Source organism: Orcinus orca, chromosome 9 (assembly GCF_937001465.1).
Source record: "Orcinus orca chromosome 9, mOrcOrc1.1, whole genome shotgun sequence".
NCBI lineage: Eukaryota > Metazoa > Chordata > Mammalia > Artiodactyla > Delphinidae > Orcinus > Orcinus orca.
This window is the reverse complement of record NC_064567.1, coordinates 63,443,956-63,469,810: the sequence shown is the minus strand read 5'-3', so window position 1 is coordinate 63,469,810 and position 25,855 is coordinate 63,443,956.

Below are 25,855 nucleotides of genomic sequence, written 5' to 3'. Positions count from 1 at the left end.
TCACAGACATCCCAAACCACACCACCAGACGTGGACCTGCCCACCAGAAAGACAAGCTCCAGCCTCATCCACCAGAACACAGGCACTAGTCCCCTTCCCCAGGAAGCCTACACAACCACTGAATCAATCTTAGCCACTGGGGGCAGACACCAAAAACAACGTGAACTACGAGCCTGCAGCCTGCAAAAAGGAGACCCCCAACACAGTAAGTTAAGCAAAATGAGAAGACAGAGAAACTCACAGCAGATGAAGGAGCAAGGTAAAGCCCACCAGACCTAACAAATGAAGAGGAAATAGGCAGTCTACATGAAAGAGATCTCAGAATAATAACAGTAAAGATGATCGAAAATCTTGGAAATAGAATGGAGAAAATACAAGAAACGTTTAACAAGAACCTAGAAGAACTAAAGAGCAAACAAACAATGATGAACAACACAATAAAGTTAAAAATTCTCTAGAAGGGATCAATAGCAGAATAACTGAGGCAGAAGAATGGATAAGTGACCTGGAAGATAAAATAGTGGAAATAACTACTGCAAAGCAGAATAAAGAAAAAAGAATGAAAAGAATAGAGGACAGTCCCTGAGACCTATGGGACAACATTAAATGCACCAACATTCGAATTATAGGGGTCCCAGAAGAAGACGAGAAAAAGAAAGGGACTGAGAAAATATTTGAAGAGATTGTAGTTGAAAACTTCCCTAATATGGGAAAGGAAATAGTTAATCGAGTCCAGGAAGCACAGAGAGTCCCATACAGGATAGATACAAGGAGAAACATGCCAAGGCACATATTACTCAAACTATCAAAAATAAAATACAAAGAAAAAGTATTAAAAGCAGCAAGGGAAAAGCAACAAATAACATACATGGGAATACCCATAAGGCTAACGGCTGATTTTTCAGCAGAGACTCTGCAAGCCAGAAGGGAGTGGCAGGATATGTTTAAAGTGATGAAGGAGAAAAACTTACAACCAACATTACTCTACCCCACAAGGATCTCATTCAGATTCGACAGAGAAATTAAAACCTTTACAGACAAGCAAAAGCTAAGAGAATTCAGCACCACCAAACCAGCTTTACAACAAATGCTAAAGGAACTTCTCTAGGCAGGAAACATAAGAGAAGGAAAAGACCTACAATAACAAACCAAAAACAATTAAGAAAATGGGAATAGGAACATACATATTGACAATTACCTTAAATGTAAATGGATTAAATGCTCCAAACAAAAGACATAGACTGGCTAAATGGATACAAAAACAATTCTTGTATGTGTGCTGTCTAAAAGAGACCCACTTCAGACCTAGGGACACACACAGACTGAAAGTGAGGGGATGGAAAAAGATATTACATTGCAAATGGAAATCAAAAGAAAGCTGGAGTAGCAATTCTCATATCAGACAAAATAGACTTTAAAATAAAGACTATTAGAAGAGACAAAGAAGGACACTACATAATGATCAAGGGATCGAATCAAGAAGAAGATATAACGATTGTAAACATTTATGCACCCAACATAGGAGCACCTCAATACATAAGGCAAATACTAACAGCAATAAAAGGGTAAATCAACAGTAACACGATCATAGTACGGGACTTTAACACCCCACTTTCACCAATGGACAGATCATCCAAAATGAAAATAAATAAGGAAACACAAGCTTTAAATGATACATTAAACAAGATACACATAATTGATATTTATAGGACATTCCATCCAAAAGCAACAGAATACACTTTCTTCTCAAATTCTCATGGAACATTCTCCAGAATAGATCACATCTTGGGTCACAAATCAAGCCTTGGCAAATTTAAGAAAATTGAAGTTGTATCAAGTATCTTTTTTGACCACAACACTATGAGACTAGATATCAATTACAGGAAAAGATCTGTAAAAAATACAAACACATGGAGGCTAAACAATACACTACTTAATAACCAAGAGATCACTGAAGAAATCAAAGAGAAAATGAAAAAAACCTAGAAACAATGACAATGAAAACACGACGACACAAGACCTATGGGATGCAGCAAAAGCAGTTCTAAGAGGGAAGTTTATAGCAATACAATCCTACCTTAATAAACAAGAAACATCTCAAATAAACCACCTAACCTTACACCTAAAGCAATTAGAGAAAGAAGAACAAAAAAACTCCAAAGTTAGCAGAAGGAAATAAATCAAAAGGATCAGATTAGAAGTAAATGAGAAAGAAATGAAGGAAATGATAACAAAGATCAATAAAACTAAAAGCTGGTTCTTTGAGAAGATAAACAAAATTGATAAACCCTTAGCCAGACTCATCAAGGAAAAAAAGGGAGAAGACTCAAATCAGTAGAATTAGAAATGAAAAAGAAGTAACCACTGACACTGCAGAAATACAAAGGATCATGAGAGATTACTACAAGCAACTATATGCCAATAAAATGGACAACCTGGAAGAAATGGACAAATTCTTACAAATGCACAGTCTTCTGAGACTGAACCAGGAAGGAAGAGAAAATTTGAACAGACCAATCACAAGCACTGAAATTGAAACTGTGATTAAAAATCTTCCAACAAACAAAAGCCCAGGACCAGATGGCTTCACAGGGGAATTCTGTCAAACATTTAGAGAAGAGCTAACACCTATTCTCAAAAGCTTCCAAAATATAGCAGAGGGAGGAACACTCCCAAACTCATTCTAGGAGGCCACCGTCATCACCCTGATACCAAAACCAGACAAAGATGTCACAAAGAAAGAAAACTACAAGCCAATATCACTGATGAACAGAGATGCAAAAATCCTCAACAAAATACTAGCAAACAGAATCCAATAGCACATTAAAATGATCATACACCATGACCAAGTGCTGTTTATCACAGGAATGCAAGGATTCTTCACTATATGCAAATCAATGAATGTGATACACCATATTAACAAACTGAAGGAGGAAAACCATATGATCTTCTCAATCGATGCAGAGAAAGCTTTCGACAAAATTCAACACTCATTTGCGGTAAAAACCCTTCAGAAAGTAGGCATAGTGGGAACTTACCTCAACATAATAAAGGCCATATATGACAAACCCACAGCCAACATCGTCCTCAATGGTGAAAAACTGAAACCATTTCCACTAAGATCAGGAACAAGACAAGGTTGCCCACTCTCACCACTATTATTCAACATCATTTTGGAAGTTTTAGTCACAGCAATCAGAGAAGGAAAAGAAGTAAAAGGAATCCAAATCAGAAACGAAGAAGTAACGCTGTCACTGTTTGCAGATGACATGATACTATGCATAGAGAATCCTAAAGATCCTACCAGAAAACTACTAGAGCTAATCAATGAATTTGGTAAAGTAGCAGGATACAAATTAATGCACAGAAATCTCTTGCATTACTATACACTAATGATGAAAAATCTGGAAGTGAAATTAAGAAAACACTACCATTTCCCATTGCAACAAAAAGAATAAAATAGCTAGGAATAAACCTACCTAAGGAGACAAAAGATCTGTATGCAGAAAATTATGACACTGATGAAAGAAATTAAAGATGATACAAATAGATGGAGAGAAATACCATGTTCTTGGATTGGAAGAATCAACATTGTGAAAATGACTATACTACCCAAAGCAATCTACAGATTCAAGGCAATCCCTATCAAACTTCCAATGGCATTTGTCACAGAACTAGAACAAAAAAATTCACGATTTGTATGGAAACACAAAAGACCCTAATAGGCAAAGCAATCTTGAGAATGAAAAACGGAGCTGGAGGAATCAGGCTCCCTGACTTCAGACTATACTACAAAGCTACAGTAATCACGACAGTATTGTACTGGCACCAAAACAGAAATATAGATCAATGGAAGAGGATAGAAAGCTCAGAGATAAACCCACACACATATGGTCACCTTATCTGTGATAAAGGAGGCAAGAATATACACTGGAGAAAAGACAGCCTCTTCAATAAGTGGTGCTGGGAAACCTGGACACTACATGTAAAAGAATGAAATTAGAACACTCCCTAACACCATACACAAAAATAAACTCAAAATGGATTAAAGACCTAAATGTAAGGCCAGATGCTATCAAACTCGGAGAGGAAAACATACGCAGGACACTCTATGACATAAATCACAGCATGATTCTTTTTGAACCACCTCCTAGAGAAATGGAGTAAAAACAAAAATAAACAAATGGGATCTAATGAGACTTAAAAGCTTTTGCACAGCATAGGAAACCATAAACAAGACGAAAAGGCAACTCTCAGAATGGGAGAAAATATTTGCAAATGAAGCAACCAGCAAAGGATTAATCTCCAAAATTTTCAAGCAGCTCATGCAGCTCAATATCAATAAAACAAACAACCCAATCCAAAAATTGGCAGAAGACCTAAATAGACATTTTTCCAAAGAAGATATACAGATAGCCAAGAAACACATGAAAGAATGGTCCACATCATTAATCATTAGAGAAATGCAAATCAAAACTACAGTGAGATATCATCTCACACAAGTCAGAATGGCCATCATCAAAAAATCTACAAACAATAAATGCTGGAGAGGGTGTGGAGAAAAGGGAACCCTCTTGCACTGTTGGTGGGAATGTAAATTGATACAGCCACTATGGAGAACAGTATGGAGGTTCCTTAAAAAACTAAAAATAGAACTACCATACGACCCAGCATTCCCACTACTGGGCATATACCCGGAGAAAACCATATTTCAAAAAAGAGTCATGTACCACAATGTTCATTGCAGCTCTATTTACAATAGCCAGCACATGGAAGCAACCTAAGTGTCTATCGACAGATGAATGGATAAAGAAGATGTGGCACATATATACAATGGAATATTACTCAGCCATAAAAAGAAACGAAATTGAGTTATTTGTAGTGAGGTAATGGACCTAGGGTTTGTCATACAGAGTGAAGGACGTCTGAAAGAGAAAAACAAATACCCTATGCTAACACATATATATGGAATCTAAAAAAAGAAACAGAGAAAGAAAAATGGTCATTAAGAACCTAGGGGCAAGACGGGAATAAAGGTGGAGACCTACTAGAGAATGGACTTGAGGACACGGGGAGGGGGAAGGGTAAGCTGGGACAAAGTGAGAGAGTGGCATGGATATATATACACTACCAAATGTAAAATCGATAGCTAGTGGGAAGCAGCCGCATAGCACAGGGAGATCAGCTCGGTGCTTTGTGACAACCTAGAGGGGTGGGATAGGGAGGGTGGGAGGGAGGGAGATGCAAGAGGGAAGTGATATGGGGATATATGTATATGTATAACTGATTCACTTTGTTATAAAGCAGAAACTAACCCACCATTGTAAAGCAATTATACTCCCGTAAAGATGTTAAAAAAAAAAGAAAATATGACACATACACACAGAAACACATGCTCATACATGTGCACACATGCATGTACACACACACGTGCAAACATATTCCAAATCCATGTTTCCAACGGTTTACTGGATGGGGGTTAGCCAGTTGTTTACATTAAAATAATGTTAAGCTGTTTATGTTTCATGCATTTTTCTTTATGTATGCTATATTTCACACACGAAAAGGTTTTTTAAAAGTTCTGTTGTTTCCAGTTTACAAAGTGAAGTATGTTCTTGTGGAGATTGAAGTATTAAAATATAGTAAGTGATTATAACACAGTGGTTCTGAAATATGTAAGAAAAAAATAAAAAATATAAAATTTCTATATATCAGTTTATCAAAAACAAGTTTAAGAGCATGGTACTATGCTTAAAGAAACTATAATCAGGAAACTGGATCACAATACACATTGTTTTCTTGTGCGATTATCCCTTTCAAGAAAAACACAAGTATCAAATTTTGCAGGTACTGAAATTCCCAGCATTATTCTGACATAAACACTGAACTTTCTTATGAGATAGTAATTAAAAAGAGGAACAAAAGAGGCATCAGCGATGTAATAACGTACCCAGGGTTAAACAGTTCTTTTTCAAAGAAATGTAGAACTAAAATATTCCTAAAGGTCACATGCCATCTCTTCAGCCCATTTAAGGCTTCTGAAATGCCACTCTGAAGTAAAATAACTACCTCTCCAGAAGAGTCATTCCATTAGAGAGCCAACTAACATCAGTACACAGATAAATGGGAGAACAGAAAATTGATTTTACACTTGTGCTGTAAGTGTGGTCAAATGTTATAGGCCAGCACATCAAATAGGATTCCAAAGAATTGCTGTGCTTGGAAAATAACAACATAAGAGGATGTGGTTAAATACACCTTAATAATAGGTCTGATGTGCTCAGTGTATAGTAAAATACTTATTTACTCTTTTATTTGTAGTATGACACATTCATATATCACTTTTCTTTTTGTTAATAATTTTTTTCAGTGTTCCTATAACTATTACCTGTTATCCCAACTCATGCTATGACATGTACCTGGAGGTATGCAGGCATGTAGCAGTAATGATTTATATTTTGTTTCATTAAAACATATAGAATCGTGCCTAATAAAGATGTTTTAATTAAATTTAATTTTATATGATGCAAGTCTATATGTAAATGCTAGCCTGATTAAAATTTTTAAAATACTGTTTATCAAAACTATTGAAGTTCATTAGGTTCACTGGAAGCACAAAATGAACGTTTGCCTTTCATCTTTCTGTGTGTTTCCTTGTCTTCTCCATGACACGTACATTGCTCTGATGCTCAGCTGGGACCCGCCATTTCTTTTCAGGTGTTTTCGACTTCACTGTGGTTGAATAGAGTCAGGTATGATGAATGTGATGCAGCGTATTCCTTCCTCACTGCACTGAAAAGTCTCGGGGGATAGGTAGAAAGCTGGGCAATGACATTTTTAAAAGCCCTGGTGTGCACTTGGCAGCTTAACAAGAAAGTGATAGCTAATATTTTTTCCCTCTTATAGACATTTAGGGCTGATTATTCAGGACCAAGATAGCCTCTCTCCACATATTGCTGAGCAAGTGATCAATTCCAGTGTAGACTGAAGGGTGAGTGAATTTCCGACAGAGTAAGGAAAGGTGATTTGAGCATTTTAGTTCTTTCTTAAAGATGGTGCTATAGAGCAGCCCTTGAAATCTACTCCATCTCTTCCTTATCGTTTCCTTCACTCCTTGTCCTCCCTGTTTCTACAGACTTTATAATCTCACATCACTCCTTATTACAACAGTTTATTTCCTTTAATTCTTTCTTGGAAGGGACGAGAGATTTTGAGCCATACATTATCCTCAGATATGGGCTGCTTCATGCGATTCAACTCTATTCTCAAAGGAAAAAAGTCACTTTGTCCCAACTCCAAATGTAATCTTGAGAGGCAAAATGATAGAGTTGTATTCTGAACACTCTCTTACTGGAAATCCCACTTTAAATGCAATACTTTCCACCTTGCTTCTTGAAATCAAGATTGAGTCTAAGAATTTAAAACACAGGTTTATTTCTTTGGTTAAGGAAATACGATGATGTAAAGGGTTAACACATAAATAGAATGTCTTTGCATGCAGGTACAAATGATAGTAATGGTAGGATTATGGAACTTGGTAAATACTATCTGGGCATCCCTTAGCCCAGTGAAATCAACACATAAAATTAACCATCACAGCATCCCAGGAATGTATATACCTTTTGGAGGTGGGGTGGGGTGAGGATGTAGTTATATTAATAATACAGCCTTACATTTGTATAGCTCTTGATTATTTAAAATAAATTTGTATATACATTCTTTTACTTGGGCTTTACAAAAATTCTGGAAGATAACCGAATCAGCTGTTATTATCCACCTTAAAATCAAAAAAAATTGAGGTACAGACAGATACTTGAAAAGTTAACTACTTGCCTGATTAGCATATGATAAGTATCCTTTCCAGTCTAGTTATTTTAAATCACCACATTTGTAACTGCAACATGTTCCAAATCCTGAATAAATGGGGAACCACAACGTACATTCATACTGTCAGGCCTTGGTTATAAAACAAGACCATTTACGTTACTTGAATGGAAAACTAGTGGTCTATAAGCAAACTGTGACCTAGAGTCACATTTTTTTTGGCTCATACAACATTGACTCTCGAAACATTTCTTAAATTAGTCTCTGATACACAAAATCTGAAGGTCGCACAAAAATCTTTATATACAGGTTCTTTTGCATAATTAGAATGTCTGACGACACTGGACCTGCTTCCTGATTAGCAACAAGGACTTGGAGTTAAAACGGCAGCCACAGTCCCTTTGCCACGGTTTCTCTTTACTGGCAGCTTCTCTCATTTACATGTACTGGCTGACCCCTTAAGGGAGTTCAAGTTCACAGCTTCTGAAGAAGGCACTTGAAAAGTTAGCAAATCATTTCAGCTTTTAGTCCGCCTGGTGGCTAACACCACTTTAAATAATATGCCTATACGCCACTTTTAAATTTATCAAATTTAAATAATATTGAGCCCTGATTGTGAAAGAGCAACTTACATTACTTATACCACTTCCGTTTACCCTCATCTCATTTTAAAAAATGTATAGTGCACATTATATTTAGCTCTTTTTCCTGCAATTCTTTCCAACAATGCCAGGTATCTCTTGATAATCACCTGTGTGAGCAGACTCCCAAGCACTTCTCTTCCCCACCACAAGTCCCAACTATACTATTGCCCTCTATACTATTACTCTTACAGTTTCAGAATTGATCACATCTGTAGTCTATTTTGTAATAATAATTTTCTTTTATACATTGCTTATAGGTTTATTCTGGAGATTTAAAAAAAATTAGTGTTAAGTGTATGGAAATATTATTCACTACAGAACCAATAGCATAACTAAACCTTTAGAGGAAGAAATGTAATCAGTCCTATTGCAGGAAATATCTGCCATTCTGCAGATACTGCTTCAATTTGTACAAACAGATTCTCATTTCTCTCGTCCTATCAGTGGCTCAAAGTGAAGCTATATTTTAGGAGTTTGAATATGTGGGCTATGGTTTGCTTCTGTGCGTTTTTATTGTTCCTAGAGTTTCTAACTTCTTTGTAAAATATATGAGAAGATCACCCCCACTTCATCCTCACCACTCCTTATCAAATGGTAAGTTTTTATTCCTCAAGATGTTCTGCTAGCTTCTATTAGTCATTGAAATCAACTGCTTTGTAGACTCTTATTCAGTTTTCTTTTGGGAACCTGTTTTCCTTGAAATCCTGGCTCAGTATCACCGTTTTTCAGTACAACTGTATTCTTTCTTTCGTTGCTCTTTTGTTTCTTCTGGGCTAGATAGATCTTTAAGTTTGTTTGGTTTCTTTTTTTTCCCAAAAAGAAGTATGAGGGAAATAAACTTCACTGAGTCTTTGTTTCCTGAAACTAACTTTATTTTCCATCTGTTTACTCATAGTTAGCTGTCAAAATATGTTTTCAAAATTACTTTACCTCACAGCTTTGGAGATATTACTCCATTTTCTCCTCATATTCCAGGTAGCTCATGAGTATGATGTCAATCTGATTCATACTACTCTTTGGGTAACTTGTTTCTGAACCCGGGATTTTTTTGAGACATTATTTTTATTTTAGTTATTCTCAATTTTTTTGAGGAGATGTCTATGTATGGGTTTTCTGTCTTTCATTGTGTTGGTTACCTGTGAACCCCTTTACATGAAAACTTTTCTCTCTCTTTATCTCTGAGAACTATCCCTTGAATATACTTTTAGGACGAAGAGGTATCCTGAAAAATATCTTCTTTATTATATCTCTTCTGGATTTTTCCCCCTGTACCCTCTTTCTGAAATGCCTGTTAGAAAGATGGGATAGAGAGAATTAAACCTCAACATCTTCTGTGTTTTCATTTGTCCAGATTCACTACACATTTATAACAGGATCTTTTGTCAACCTAGGATTAGAAAGGAAATTATTCAATGTAACATCTATAAAAAACTTACAGCCTGCATCACTGGTACTTAATGAAAGTTTGAATGCTTTCTCTTTAGTATCTGGAACAAGCAAAGATATCCTCTCTTACTACTTCTATTAAATATCGTACTGAATTTCCTATCATGTGCAGTAAGGCAAGAAAAGGAAATTAATGATATCCAGATTAATAAGGAAGAATTAAGCTGTCTTTATTCACAGATGTCATGATTATCTATGTAGAAAATCCTAAGAAATCTACAAAAAAGTTTCTAGAACTAATAAGAGAGTTTTGTAAGGTTGTAAGATACGAGACCAATATGCAAAAATCTATTGTTCTTATACACTAGCAATGAACAATTGCAAATTGAATTTATTTATTTTTATTTTTTGCTGTACGCGGGCCTCTCACTGTTGTGGTCTCTCCCGTTGCGGAGCACAGGCTCCGGATGCGCAGGCTCAGCGGCCATGGTTCACGGGCCCAGCCGCTCCGCGGCATGTAGGATCTTCCCAGACCAAGGCACAAACCTGCGTCCCCTGCATCGGCAGGCGGACTCTCAACCACTGCGCCACCAGGGAAGCCCGCAAATTGAAATTTTAAAAGTACCATTTCTACAGCAAAAAAAAATTATGAAATATTTTGGAAGAATTCACCAAGAATTCTCTACTTTGAAAGCCAAGAACATTGCAGTGCAACATTGAGGAAAATTTTAATGAATTGAGAAATATCAAATGGTCATGAGTCAGAGGAATTAATATTATTAAGGTGTAAGTTCTCTTTAAATTTATCTATGGATTCAAAATAATCCCAGTCCAATTCCAGAAACCTGTTTGTTTTTAACAGAAGCTGAAAAGCTGCTTCTAAAATTTAATGGAAATGAAAAAGACTTGAAATAGGCAACACCATTTTACAGGAGAGGAACAAGGTTGGAGGAATTATTCTATCTGACTTCAAGACTTACAAAACTACAGTAATCAAGGCAGTGTGCTTTTGGTGTAAAGACTATATACAGGCAATGAAATATAACATTCAGAAAAATTTATGGCCATTGATTTTGACAAAAATTCTAAGGCCATTAAAAATGGAATACATAATCTGTTCAACCAGTGGTGCTGTAGCAATTATTATCCATACCTACACGCAGACATGCCCCAACACTAAGCAGTTCTTGCTTCAGCCATTGCAAAAATTAACTGGGATCATTCAGATAAGAGCAAGAAAACCTGAAAAACTTCTAGAAGCAAACATAGAGAAAAATCTTTGTGACCTTGAGTTAGGCAAAAATTTCTTTAACAGAACAATCACATAAAAACAAAATCTATATAAAAATAATAAATTGAAATTGTTGAAAATTAAAACCTCTTCTTTTTCAAAAGACAGTTAAGGAAATGAAATGTCAAACCATAAAGTGGGTGAAAAGATTTGCAAAGCTTATATCCAGACTATACAAAGAACACTTATAATTCAATAATAAAATAACCAGCAAAATTGGGCTAAATATTTGAACAGACACTCTATTAGAGTTTATTTACTACTGCCAAATAAACACATTTGTCATTAGGGAAATGCATATGAAACCCACAATGTGATACCAAAACACACCACTGGAATGGCTAAAATGAAGATAATATGACCATAACAATTGTTAACAAGGATGTGCAGCAACTGGAACTCTCATGAATTGCTGTTGAGAATGCAAAATGCTACAGCCACTTTGGAAACAGATGGAAAATTTCTTATGAAGTTAAACATACACTTACCATACTACCCAGCAATTCCACTACTGGGTATTTACCCAAGATAAATGAAGACTTACATGTGAATTTTCCTAGCAACTATATTCATAATAGTCAGAATTTGGAAAAAACGCAAATGTCCATCAATTAATGAATAGATAAACAAATGGTGGTACATGCATGCAATGGAATCCTACGTTGATACATGCAGCATGGCTGAATCTTAAAAGCATTGTGTTAAATGCAAGAAACCATACAAAAAAGATTACATACTGTATCATTTCATTCACATGAAATTCTGGAAAGGCAAAACTTTAGTGAGCAGATTCACAGTTCCTAGAGGGTAGAGGATGGAAAGATGTTATTAATTGCAAAGGGTAGGAGGGAAATTTTGGTATGATAGGATGTTCTATATCCTCATTTTTAAAAGCTCATTAAATTGTACACCTAAAATTAATATATTTTATTGTGTATACATTATACCTCAAAAGTTGGCATAACCCCAAAGAATATGATCTTTGCTTTGGACCAGTTGAGTTTGAAGTATCTGTCAGACATCCGCGTATTGTTGTTCAGTATGAAACCCGAGAGAGGAGAAGCATCCAAACTCAAGTTCCTGATCTGAGTCATCAGCGTATAGATGGTGAGAGTGTCTTGAGTTGCATGAGAGAGAATATTTAAAATGAAAACATAAAAATGGTCAAGGATGGGCCTTGTGTAATGTTCACATTCTGGGGATGTTTTATCACTTAATTTGACAGAACCAAATGGTTAGACCTGATTATTACCAAGTCAATTTAGTCAAATTAGCAATTATAGAGAAGTTAATGATTTTTTCACTATGTTAAAATGCTGAAATTGGTGGAATGTGCATTGACCAATGACTGTAAATGGCTTTCATAAGTTTATACTAAAAGAGATAGATAAGTACCTTGAAACTATATCAGTTATTTCCAGGAATGAGAATAAACATTCCATAGAAGATAAAATAATTAAGGATAAATATCAAATAACAGAGATCTTTTACCTTCTAGTGCTGATTGTATATTAAGGTTTGGCTGTTCCTTATTTACTACTTTTCATATTCTTTTGCCAAAAAGATTCCCAGCAATAACCAAAGATAAAACATGCTATATGTTGGCTAACTCTTTTCCAAATTTCATTTGTTTTACTTAGGTATTTATGCTTCTTCGGTTTCAAAACACATAAAAATCCAGTATCATACATGTAAATTCAGCTAAAATTAAGGTCTTCTATTTTATGTCTTTAAATATAAATATTAAATAAGGCTACTTCAAATCATTATTCTCTTTGGACTTCAATTTCTGACTCCATTCAAGTTGACTAACTGCAACTATATAATGTTTTATTTATGTTCTTTAATAGAATTTTCAGTTCATTTACATTGCTCATTCAATTTAACTTTACAAGTAAATTTCATGAAGATCTGAACTAAGTCTCTTATATGGAAGCTAACAACTCAGCATTTGTTGTATTCATTTTCTATGTTAACTCTCTCATCTATTAAAAGCAAAAAATTTAAAAGTCTGCTTTTTTGTTTTTATCAGAACATAATTTACATATGTTACATACAATTTTTTTCTCCTTTACTGTCCTAAAAAAATATATATGCTTTACCTGATTATAGTAACAGCAGACTTACTAGAAAATCATATTGAGGACCTATTTCCTTACTTCTGAAACATGTTACTCTTTAAACATGCTACTCTTTCTCAGAGGTCAGTACAGTATATTTTATTGCATCACTGAATTTCTGGGTATCTCCTATTTCTGAGTATATTCAGGAGGCTGAAAGATGAGCTCATAACACCCCAAGAGATGACACACACAACTACTCTTTTTTATATATAAATTTATTTATTCATTTATTTAATTTTTGGCTGCATTGGGTCTTCGCTGCTGCACGCAGGGTTTCTCTAGTTGCTGAGAGTGGGGGCTACTCTTTGTTGCGGTGCGCAGGCTTCTCATTGTGGTGGCTTCTCCTGTTGTGGAGCACAGGCTCTAGCCATGTGGGCTTCAGTAGTTGTGGCACACAGGCTCAGTAGTTGTGGCACATGGGCTCTAGAGCACAGGCTCAGTAGTTGTGGTGCACGGGCTTAGTTGCTCCGCAGCATGTAGGATCCTCCTGGACCAGGGCTCGAACCCGTGTCCCCTGCACTGGTAGGCGGATTGTTAACCACTGTGCCACCAGGGAAGCCCCTTACAGCTACTCTTTAAGAGAGTGGCCCTGCCACTGTCTCCCCTTAAAGTACTGTAAATCATGAAGCAGGTGAAAGGAATGCTACAACTCTACAGCTAATTGAAAAGGGAGCTGAAGCACATGTGGGGAGGAGTTACCATACATAGGCTACATGTGAGGGATATGTCGAACCTCAGCAGGCATTGGCATCAAATCTGCCAATAGCAGGTGCTCCATACCAGACAGCAGGCTTTTGGTCCATAGCCAGTTATTTACCAGTGAGGGCAAGAAATCAGGTCACCTGTGCTCAAGTGATTGCTTCACCCAAGGAGTTACTTTTACAGTTCTCTACGAAGCCAATTGCATATCCTCGTGTTGGAAGAGCTAGGAGCTAATGTTACTTATGAGGTAACTCCCTGTGTGCATTTAGCATATCCTCCCAAGAAATCTTCATTACCCACAGTAAATTGTGGAAGTCTTCTCCTTAAAGCCCCAAGGAAGCTGACTCGTGGAGAGAATGATTAAAAACAAGATGCAACTAAACAAGTAACAAAAACTGAAATATCAAAATGGTATTACTTGTAACTAGGTCTCTTGACATAACAAAATTCTCAAGAAGATGTTTAAATATTGACATTTTTAGGTTATATCTTCACATGTTTAAACCTGCTATTTTTCTTAAATTGTAATTCATCAAGTACATAACAAAAAATAACAATTTTGGATAAACCTCATGAGGCAAAGACATCTGATTCAATCCAGTTCAACGTCAGAGAATGTAATTGAAAATTTACATAGATTTATCAAAGATATATTTAACATTCCTAATTTTGTATAGTCTTCAATAGGAATTTTATATAGTAAGTTATTCCTGGAAAATAATGACTCTAAAAAACTCCAATAAAATTACATCAATTTCATCTCTTTTATTTTTTTATGTCCAAGAGACAGTGTTTCTCTAAGAAGTTAAGCTAATTGTGCAAAGTATTTTTTTCTTATGGCTATACCCTTTTAACAAAGCCAAGATTATTTGAGAGTTCTGAATGCTAAACTGTGTCAAAATCAACAATTATAAAAAGGGGTAGAATAATACAATCAGAAAATTAGGAAAGTTATGACACTATGAGGTAATAGTAAGATAAGTTACAGCATCTATTCAGATGTAAAATTCAAAAATTTTATAATTAGGCTTATAATGTAAAGATTGGCAGGTACACATTTTATATGAAACTCATTACACCCTAAATATTTAGTACTATGCTTGTTATGGGCTGAATTATGTCCCCACAAAAGTTCACATATTGAAGTACTAACCTCCAGTCCCTCAGAATATAGCTCTATTTGTAGAGTTTTTTGAGAGGTGATTAAATTAAAGTGAAGTCATTGTGCAATATGCATTGTGCATAATGCAATATGACTGGTATCCTCCTAAGAAGAGAAAATTTGGATACAAAGACAGAGGGAAGACAATGTAAAGACAGAAGAAGATAGCCATCCACAAGCCAAGTAAAGAGGGTGGGAATATACCTTCCTCTCATGGCCCTCAAAGGGAACCAACACTGCCAACCCCTTGATCTTGTACTTCTATCCTCCAGAACTGAGAAAATAGAAATTTCTGTTGTTTAAGCCACAGTCTTATGGCAGCCCTAGCTGAGACAATGCTTTTGTTAAAATCACCTATAATATAAAAAACAAGAACTATGTGGGAAACTTTATACTGAAAAAGATAAGTATCCAATTTGAATTGACTTTTTAGAGAAAACTATGTTCTCACCCATAATATTTGGAAGCTATATGCAAAAAGGATTAACATTTAACCACAAGAAAATAATTGTCATGTGAAGAACATTCTTAGTACAGTTAAGCTTATAACAATTAAAAAAATCTACACACAGCACCTGTGAGTTTACCCTTGGATTATAAGAGATTTGTTAGATACTCAGAGTCTTCTCTTCAGCGTTCCGAATTCACAAGTGAATAAAAGAAAACTGTCTTAAATGAGTAAAGTATTGGCACTTAGTTTTAGATGGCATTTTAATACATGTGAGATTCATTTATTGAATTTTGAAGGACTTTTGTAGTATACTATCTTTATGTAGTAGATAAAGAAAATTAAATTTATCTATGATAAAAACTGAAAAGATAATTCTTGTAGTAAGTAGATATAAAACAAATTTTTTGTTATTAATGAAGTATAATGGAGCAGTTTGGCTAAGTCTTTATGTAAAGGATCAGATAGTAAATATTTTAGGCTTTGAGGATCATAGGGTCTCTACTGAAACTATTTAACTCTGAAGGAACTATTGATGTTATGTAAATAGTGGTATTGCTGTGCACCAATAAAACTTTATTTACAAAAATCAGTGGTGGCCAGATTCAACTTGTAGGATGTAGTTTGTCAACCCTGTAATAGAAGACAAGAGGTATACAAAAAAGAGAACTTAAGAAAAACAGCTTTTTTAATGCTGGATTTGATATGGGGAAAGTTTCTTTTTTCCAAGTTGGGATTTTCTTTTCCTAATATTTAACAATCAGAATTTCTTCCATCTAGCCCCATTTTAAAATAGAAAGAATAAAGCAGGCTTCATTGAAATCCATCTTTCATCAAGTAAATTTATAACACTATTTGTCTAAGAGTTGGGAAAGTAGGAAACATCATTTTATACTTTTTAAAGAATTAGTATGCAGCCTCTTAGGGTATTTTTTAAATATGATTTTCCCTAACTATGTTTTATACTCAGAAGAGAAGTTATTCAATAAGACCAACAGCCTGAGGTGTTTGGGTAACATTTACTATGCTTAGTTACTGGTCAGTCAGGACTCCATGTAGCTTTGTAAAATATGCCCATAGTATATTTCTAACAGTTAAAAAGTAAAAGTGCTGTTTTTTCCTTAAATGCAAGTTTTCATGTACAGAATTTGAAGAGCTGTACTCTCATAAGACTACTGGCAAATTACATTAGTTTTTATTAGATGTCTCTTTTCTTTACTGATGGTGAAAACAGAAAAATACCAAATCATAAATTTTTACAATCCTCTAGTCCTTCTAGAAGGCAGGAAGATGAAAATTGGAGAAAAGCCTAAATTTACTTGCATTGTGGACAAAAGTGTAGTGGAGGAGAAAGGTTTAGTTCGTGTAACTGGTAGGGAGAGAGGATTAGAAAAGAGATGAGGCAGCTGCACCAGAGAATGGCAGTTGGGGAAAAAGATGTTTAAAGAGGATTTGTACACAGGGAACTATACTCAGTATTTTTTAATAACCTATAAGGAAAAAGAATCTGAAAAAGAAGAGCTATATGTGTATGTATAACTGAATCACTGTGCTGTACACCAGAAACTAACATGACATAAATCAACTACAATAAAAAAAAAAAAAGATTTCTAGGACGTTATCCTATATAATATGATGTATCCCCTTTTCTGTGTCTCCAAGAAAGAAAAGCTTGAAAACCCTACATTACTTGTATGCTTATGGAGGAATCCTAATTCTCTTTTCACGTTGCAAAAGATGACGTTTTGAATTTGGCATTATCTTTAGAACAGTGCAGCTCAGTTCTCTTATCTTTGGAATTTTTTAGTGATGATGATTTCGTGAATGAAAGTTTCTCTAAGTTCTGAATCTCAAGGATCTTAGAGACTTATTTGTTCTATAATGGGCAAAACTACCAGTGATCAAAGGGTACTCTAAAAGGGATTACATTCCTTGTTTTTCCCCCTCAAAGAAGGAGGTGCACTTCACATAAGATGAGGCAGGAAAGCACCTGGGAACAAGATCTGCCCTTTTTTTATGATGCAAAAGTATAACAGAAAAGTCTTTATCCTAAGGGAAACAAACATAAGGGGACTTTTTCATTACTGAACAAGACCAGCCCCCTTCTAATGGTTTGCAGAGCTGTAATTTGCAAATAAAGTTAGAGGGCTCCTGGAAGTGAAGGACATGATGATCCCTGAGCCAGTCCTCCCAGTATTTACTGCTGGGATACCAGAAGACCTTTGCCAGGCCCAGGGACAGGAAAGGGCAATATGATCTTTGACATAAAATTAGCGGTGGATTAGCATTTGATCAAAAGGGGCAAAGGGGACAGATACTGTAACCTCCTCTCACGTGTCTCATGTAGAAAGTGGCAATGATTTTGAGTGGAAAAGCTTGGTTACCAGGAGCTGTGATGTTTGAAACTCAGATTTACTGTGGCAAGCTCATCTGTCCTCAACCTTCAGTGATAGCTTTAGTTGAAGTCAGTGAACAAATTCATAGTTGAAATAGAGTTGTCAGAAATGCAAATGCCTTATAAGAAAAAAAGAGCGTACATCATTTTTTGTTTTCTACATGTACCATTAATGGCTATTTTTTTGTGTGTGTGTGTGGTGTGTGGGCCTCTCACTGTTGTGGCCTCTCCCATTGCGGAGCACAGGCTCCGGACGCGCAGGCTCAGCGGTCATGGCTCACGGGCCCAGACGCTCCGCGGCACGTGGGATCCTCCCGGACCAGGGCACGAACCCGTGTCCCCTGCATCGGCAGGCGGACTCTCAACCACTGCGCCACCAGGGAAGCCCCATTAATGGCTATTTTTACAAAGATGGGAGTAAAGAATTTTCTTAGAGTTTAGTATAACTTGAAAGTAAATTTCAAGAGAAGTGCATGGTGGTCCTTTAGCCTCATTCTTCCAGAATTATTTTTACAGAAGAGAGGCACTTAACATGAGTTTAATAAATATATTTCTCTGTGAATTTGTTCTATCAGATAGGACTAGACTGCTATTGCTGTCAGTCAGCCAACCAAATTATTGTTTTAATTGTCTATAAAGGTAAAAAACTTCTTTTAAATCTATTTTCCTTAAAACAGCTTAATGGCTTTTAATATCATGTAAAATATTTTAAAATTGAGTCATCCTGTTTGTGCTTGTGTTGGTTCAAAGGACGTGTAAATTTTAACAATTTGGGAAACAGTTTGGTACAGGAGACATTTATTACAAAACCATTTCTCATGGGACAAGAAATTGTAGTTTCATGGTACACAGCTGCCTGATGATTCCCAGGTTTCAATGTCCCAGGTAGATAAAGGGAATCTCAGGAAGGTCAGAAGAGAGAACAGATTTATACTAACGTAGGAAAGATAACCATGTCTCAAGTGTACAGAAGAGGAAGAACTGAAGTAATTCTGGTTACCTGACTTTTCTTAAAAGGAGATTTCAGTAAAAAGAAAACATTAACCATTTAGGAGAAGTTTTGGGGGCATTGATACATGTCAGAAATATAGGTCCAAAAGTCAGCTCTTACCCAGAAATGCTAAAGGGAACCTAATAAGAATGCTTGACTCTGGGCTTCCCTGGTGGCACAGTGGTTAAGAATCCACCTGCCAATGCAGGGAACACGGGTTCAAGTCCTGGTCCGAGAAGATCCCACATGCCGTGGAGCAACTAAGTCCGAGCGCCACAGCTACTGAAGCCCACGTGCCTAGAGCCTGTGCTCCAGAGCAATGAGAAGCCCGCACACTGCAACGAAGAGTAGCCCCCGCTCGCCACAACTATGAAAGCCCACGTGCAGCAATGGAGACCCAACGCCACCAAAAATAAATAAATAAATAAATTTATATATAAAAAAGAATGTTTGACTCTACAAAGCACAGGAAGAACATCAAGAATTTATTACATTATAAATATAAATGGCATATGTGCTATGAGGTAAAATTTCTCTAGCCAAAGGTTGAAAGTTCCTTTAATTCTCTCTGGTTGTTTGACAATGCTAAATGAATTCTTGTACCTAGAAACACATTCTGTAAGTAAGTTATGAAATCCTCTTGTAGTCATTTTGCTATGGTATTAGCATGACATTTGTCACTAATATGATGCAAATATATTGTTTATACACTTAGAACACCAGTACATTTGATATGACATTAAAATATGTAGCTGAATGCCTCTGGTGTCAGTTATGGCTCATTTAGACACTGTCTTTGAATAAATAAATAGCTGAATTGATGGCACCTTTTAATTTCTTTTCTTCGACTTAATTTTAATAGATTATTGCCTCTCTCCATGCTATTTGAAATGTTTTTCTTCATTCATTTACAGAATAAATTAACATGTCATTTTTTTTCATGAATTTTTGAGAGCAGATAGGATAGTGACAGTACTTGAACAATGCATATCTGTATACACCTTTCAAGGCTTTAAATAAGTCATTTGAAGAATAGGCCTGTAAGAGCATCTGTCACTGCTATGCTAACATTGCAATGTCACCATTAGAAAGTGAAACAATGCCAGAGTCATAGTAAAATAAAAGTCAATCCTTGAAATTGCAACTTCAGGCTGTTATTTACTTTGTGTATTCTGAGGTTATCATTTGACCTTGACAGGAAATGTTTCTGTGAGTATTGATCAATATGATTCCCAGTAAATTTTCACATTTATTAAATACATTGATTTCTTTTGTTTATGACACTTGAACAAAATAGAGATAATAAAATAAAAAGTAAATATAGCCTTTCAACTGTTGGCGAATAATATAATCTTTTATTTGTACACAATATGATGATTATGCTCCATATGTTAGTATATCGTATCTTGACATTCATTACAGTATTTTGAAAATAATTCATCTTATTTTTCTCTTAATATTTATGAATTCTATTATATATTTTTACTGATTACTGTTTCATTTGACTAAATGACAGCTTCATTGTTATGTCCATTTTCTTCAATGATCTGTTTATTATGAAGCAGTCCAGTTTTCCCCAGGGTTCACATAATAATTAATCTAGAATCAACCAATATTTTCTATGTTTTAACTTGTATTCATTATGCTCAAGATATTTTGGTAACCACTATACCTAGACAACTGTACCTAATGATCATTTCTCCAGAAATGGATTTCATTGCCAGTTCTAGATGACAAGACATACCCAACCCAACCAATGAACTTAATTTAACTAAATCTTCAGACATTTCTCAGAGCTGCTCTTCTCTCTAGAATATTGTCATGCAGGCCTTCTCTGACTAGGTAACACCCCCATTCTCTTTCAAGCAGGTTTAAAAATATATGTATCTTTCTAGTTATTCTCTGTGATATAATTATTCTGAAACAAGTTAGTTTGCCATTTGGAAGCCAAATTCTACCTTTAATCAGAAAAAGATTTTTATATTGTCTTTTACTAGTGCTTCTATTTCGATTGTTTTCATTTATTCCTTAGGAATATGTCCAATCCTTACATTGGAGCTTTGTTGTTTATCCCCATATCTTTTGTCTTCTCTTGCATCATTTTAAGATCTTTGAGTTTTTCTCTGAATTCTGAGAAAATTTCTATTTTTTTTCTCTACTTCACTAAGCTGGTTTCTTGGAAGTCAATTCTGTTTTAACTGATGGTAGTTGAGAATGTTATTTTTTTAATTTTAATTTTCTTTAGTCATTTTAACCTGATTTATCTCATTGTCTTTACATTTATCCTGATGTTTAAAAATTTTACCTTTTCTCCCCTTTAGGAAGTCTGTCTCCTGCTACTTCAAATAGCCACGTCTTGTCAATTTTTGTGATTACAAATAGTTTTCTAAATATTTATGTTTTTGTAACTTATATCTAGAGAAAAGTTATTTCCCTGAATGTTCACTAAAGAGGTCCAATTTTTAAAACTTTCAATCTTATTTCATAAACTTTGTGTTTAGCTTTCTCATTTCTCCTTCTTACACATAAACTCTTGACCAATGAAAGTTAATGGCTATAAAACCATTGTTTTTACACTTTGTTCAACTGGATACTTGTCAAATATATTCTCTGTTGCATAGATTGAGGTTAGTGTGGTACCCACAACACTCACTCCAATTCCTAGTGTCTGACAAGAATTCATTTAAGGTCCAGCAGATATTCATTTGGGCTCTGCTCCACTCTTGGGGGTAGTAGCATCACCTATCTACATGGCCTGGTTCTCTCTCATTTTTGTCTGGGTGTTTTATGAAAAACTCTAATCCTATAATTCACTGCCTCCAGGATTTATTTTTACCTTTCCAATACTATATTTTATTTTAGGGTGCTATATTTTCTTAAAAAAAAGTTTATTTGAGAGTCCTGAATTTCCCAATAAATCACTACCATTTATTCCCTTGTATATTCTATTTTGGGAATTTCATTCTCTGAATGCAAGTTATAGGTCTCTGTGTTTCTTCCCCCATCATTGCTTCCCATCTCTTTGTTCTTATTATCTCAGATTCTCACTCATATTTTTCTGTTACCAAGACCACAATTTATCTTGCATTTTTTAAAATTGTAACTTGGTTGACCATATGTCTGTCTTAGGTCTCAGTTTTCTTAGAATTGACTCATTTGTACCTGGGGTCCCAGAAGAATAATTATGCTGCCCTTTTCCCTTGGCAGTGGTTAGATATAGATGATAAATTTTTGATCACTCTAGTTTTTGTCTAACCAATAAATTTTACTTTTAAGAAATGGCCTTATATACACATTGTGGTATGGCTCTAACCTAACATTTTATTGCTTTACATTTTTATGTAACAACAAAAAAAGTGAATGAGAATCATAATATTTAAAGTTTTTTTTTTAGGGTTCTCCTTTTATTCTTATAAATATTTGTATGCCTCAGGACAAAAACCTTATTTTAGTATAACCTGAAATGAACAAATTACAGAGAAAGCAAAAGAGCTGAGTTTGTGAAATGCTCAGTCAAATTTGCTTGAAGAATTGGTTTAGAGAAACTTCAGATTAACCTTCAAACCCTATAAGGCTTATCTGCACAAAGAAACTAGACATTTAAGTGGTGTCCATCACTAATAACAGTGCTTTATAGTAAAATACACATAGAAATAGCTTCTAGCTATCATTATTAGATTTTTATTTTTAATCCTTAGAAAATGTTAATAAGCATGTCAGGAATGCCATTCTTTTCATGTGCCACTCAATCTGTTAAACTAAAGTGAATTTAAAGCAATCATAGGAATAGATTTATCTCTCTACAAAGAAATCCAAAGTCATAGATATGTTCTTTTTTGGTGGATTAAGTAATGAATCAGTGTTTAACTATTTCTTTTTAAAATAGTGAACGATGCAACAGATACTGCCAGATCCATATAATAAGTATTATTCTCTTATGATGTTTTTAAAGGTTTTGGGTACATATTTCAAATGAATAGATGTAAAATTAAAACTTACTGATAGAGCATATACCAGTTCCAGCAGCAGCATTAAAAAAATATGATTGATGAAATAGTAGTATGTCTTATAAGAAAACTGCCAGCCTTTTTGGCATCTAAAGTGTACATTTTAAATTATGACTATATTTGAGCAATAGGTATCCAGGTTCTGAAAACTAAATGTTTTTGAATCTGGAGCCAGTATTTAAACCACTTTCATCATTTGAAATGGAAGTCATTTCAATACACTGTGTACAAATGTGGGATCTGTTTTAAACGATGCATGCCATTCTACCTATAGATTTGATTAAGAAGTAAGAAATTAGTTACTCTCAAATTTCTAATGGGAAAGTTCTTAAAATATTTGTTTCTAGTCAAAGGGATAAAAAGAGGAAGATTCTAAGGAATTATTTCAGTGGTTCTCAGTGGTTCACAATGATAAGCTTCCAGGAGAAATTCTCAGTGACTTTCATTTTCCAGCCTTTATCCAGGGTGATATCTCAAGGGCCTGTATCATAGATCTTTCAGGAAAAAACAGAAGTCTTATGTGGGGGAACAATTTAGTCATTCAGATGCTATTTATCTGATAACCTTGAAAATAAAAGAACAAAGACAAGTAATAAGGAGACAATTATCTTACAATGTCAAAAATAAACTCAACATATCCTTTATCATTGGGCCAGAGCCACTTGTCCATCTAACACAAATTACTTAATGTTTATAAACAATTATACCTGGCTTGAATATACAATACACCCACTCCTGTGTGTCTTTAATAAAATTTTAGAAAGTGCAAGAGGATATTCTTAGAGGCAGGCAAATTAGCAATAACAAAAAGGAAAGTGAAGCGAGACAAACATGTTAAAAAACAGAGAGAAGGGCTTCCCTGGTGGCGCAGTGCTGGTTGAGGGTCCGCCTGCCGATGCAGGGGACACGGGTCCGTGCCCCGGTCCGGGAAGTTCCCACATGCCGCGGAGCGGCTGGGCCGGTGAGCCATGGCCGCTGAGCCTGCGCGTCCGGAGCCTGTGCTCCTCAACGGGAGAGGCCACAGTGGTGAGAGGCCTGCGTACCGCAAAAACAACAAAAACAAAAACAAACAAAAAAACAGAAGACTGTGCCATACTGTAAAAGAAAAATTACCCTTTCTTCCTGACGCTATAGGCTCTTTTAGCCTGGATCTTATATATCTTTACTGATATATCACCTAACTATCCTCATACTATCTTAACTATCCATAGAGATTTGTTTTACTGAAGCCAAGATTATCTAGATTGTTGCTAGATTCAATGATATTCAATTCTATTATGTTCAGTCTCTCAGATGCATTTCACACAGAAAGTCACTCCTGTGCTCACTTGGCTTCTGTAGTATCTCAGAATCCTGGTGTTGGACCCATCTCACTTTTCTCTTTCTTTGATTTCAATAATCCCTCCCTTTTTTTTCTCCCACAGCCCTCCTCCACTATTCTGTAACTATTGCTTACAACATGGATCAGTCAATCTCTTCCCTATTTTTTTCCCTCTTTGCCTACTCGTTCAGGAAATTCACTCATTCCTCTGGCTTCAACTATTGCCATACTAATGATAGCCCCTAAATAGGAAGCGTAGTGATTGAAGGAGAATGAATGGACACAAATCTAAAGGTTTTCACTGAAGGAAATCAAGCAACCAGTATCTGATTTGTTCTGCTGTTGAGGTTGGTATAGGATGAAGATCAAGTTTATATGTTTGTTTGCTTTTTTGTTATTGTTTTTATTTTTTTTAAAGAAAATCTTTTTGCCTTTTTAAGTAGTTTGCCACAAAAAATAGCAAACAGATTAATATCAGAATATTGAAGCAAGTGGTATCAAAAAAGTGTAAGTTGAAAATGCATTAGTATTTTCCATTTGTAACTCAAAACTTGTTTTTTTATTCATACTTTATAGGTCTTATAATAATATCCTAAATATTATTTAAAATATCACTCACAAGGGGATTTTTGAAGGGGCATTTCACTTAAAGTCAAAGTATTCAGTTTAGGGTATTTTACTCAACTTCTTTGATCTAAAGTTTGCTTATTATATGTGGTTCTTGGCCTAGGAGTCACTTTCCATTTCTTTTAAGGGATGGCAAATTGTTAATATGTCTGAAAGCTTTGAGCAAAGCTGAATTCTTCTTATGTTCTCCACGTTGTAGTTGGTACTATGCCCAAAGAATATCAGTCATGAATTTTTCATTGAGCAAAATGATATAGCAGGTATGAGGAAGAAATATGATATTCTTCATTCCTTTTATAATTTATTACATAGTTATAAGATAGATTCTCATTAGAACAGAACCAATAGATGAGACCCTTTCTTCTTTTTTTGTAACATTTCAGAGGAAAGTGATGTTTTTATTTTTCTCTCCTGAGGATAATAAGTATAGTGAGCTCCTTTTTAAGATTTGCTGTGGTCTCCCGTATTTGAATTAATGTTTTCACTGACAACCTCTGTGACATCGAAGACGCAACCCAAGAAATGAGTACATAATTTTCTGTGGTACTCCAAAATAGAGCAACATAGTATTGAAAACATTTTACAAGCAATTTCTAGGAACTATAGACTGTCCTTTGGCATTATACCTTTTCTGGTCATAAGATAGTAGCTAGGACACCAGGCATTGGTCAGGAAAAAAGAAAGGGCAAGGGTAAAATGTGCCAGCCATTCACGTTTTTAAAAAATGCATTCTCAAAAACCCCAATGCTTACATATCAGTGATCAGAATATAATCAAATGGTCGCCCTTATTTGCATTGGAGGGGGTGGTCTTTAACTATATACATATCCCCATATAAGGGGGGAATGGCTATTGGGTACGTAACTAGCAGCCTGCTCAACAACGCTGAACACTTACAGCCAAATTTGCGTGCATTTTCCTATTCATGTCTTAC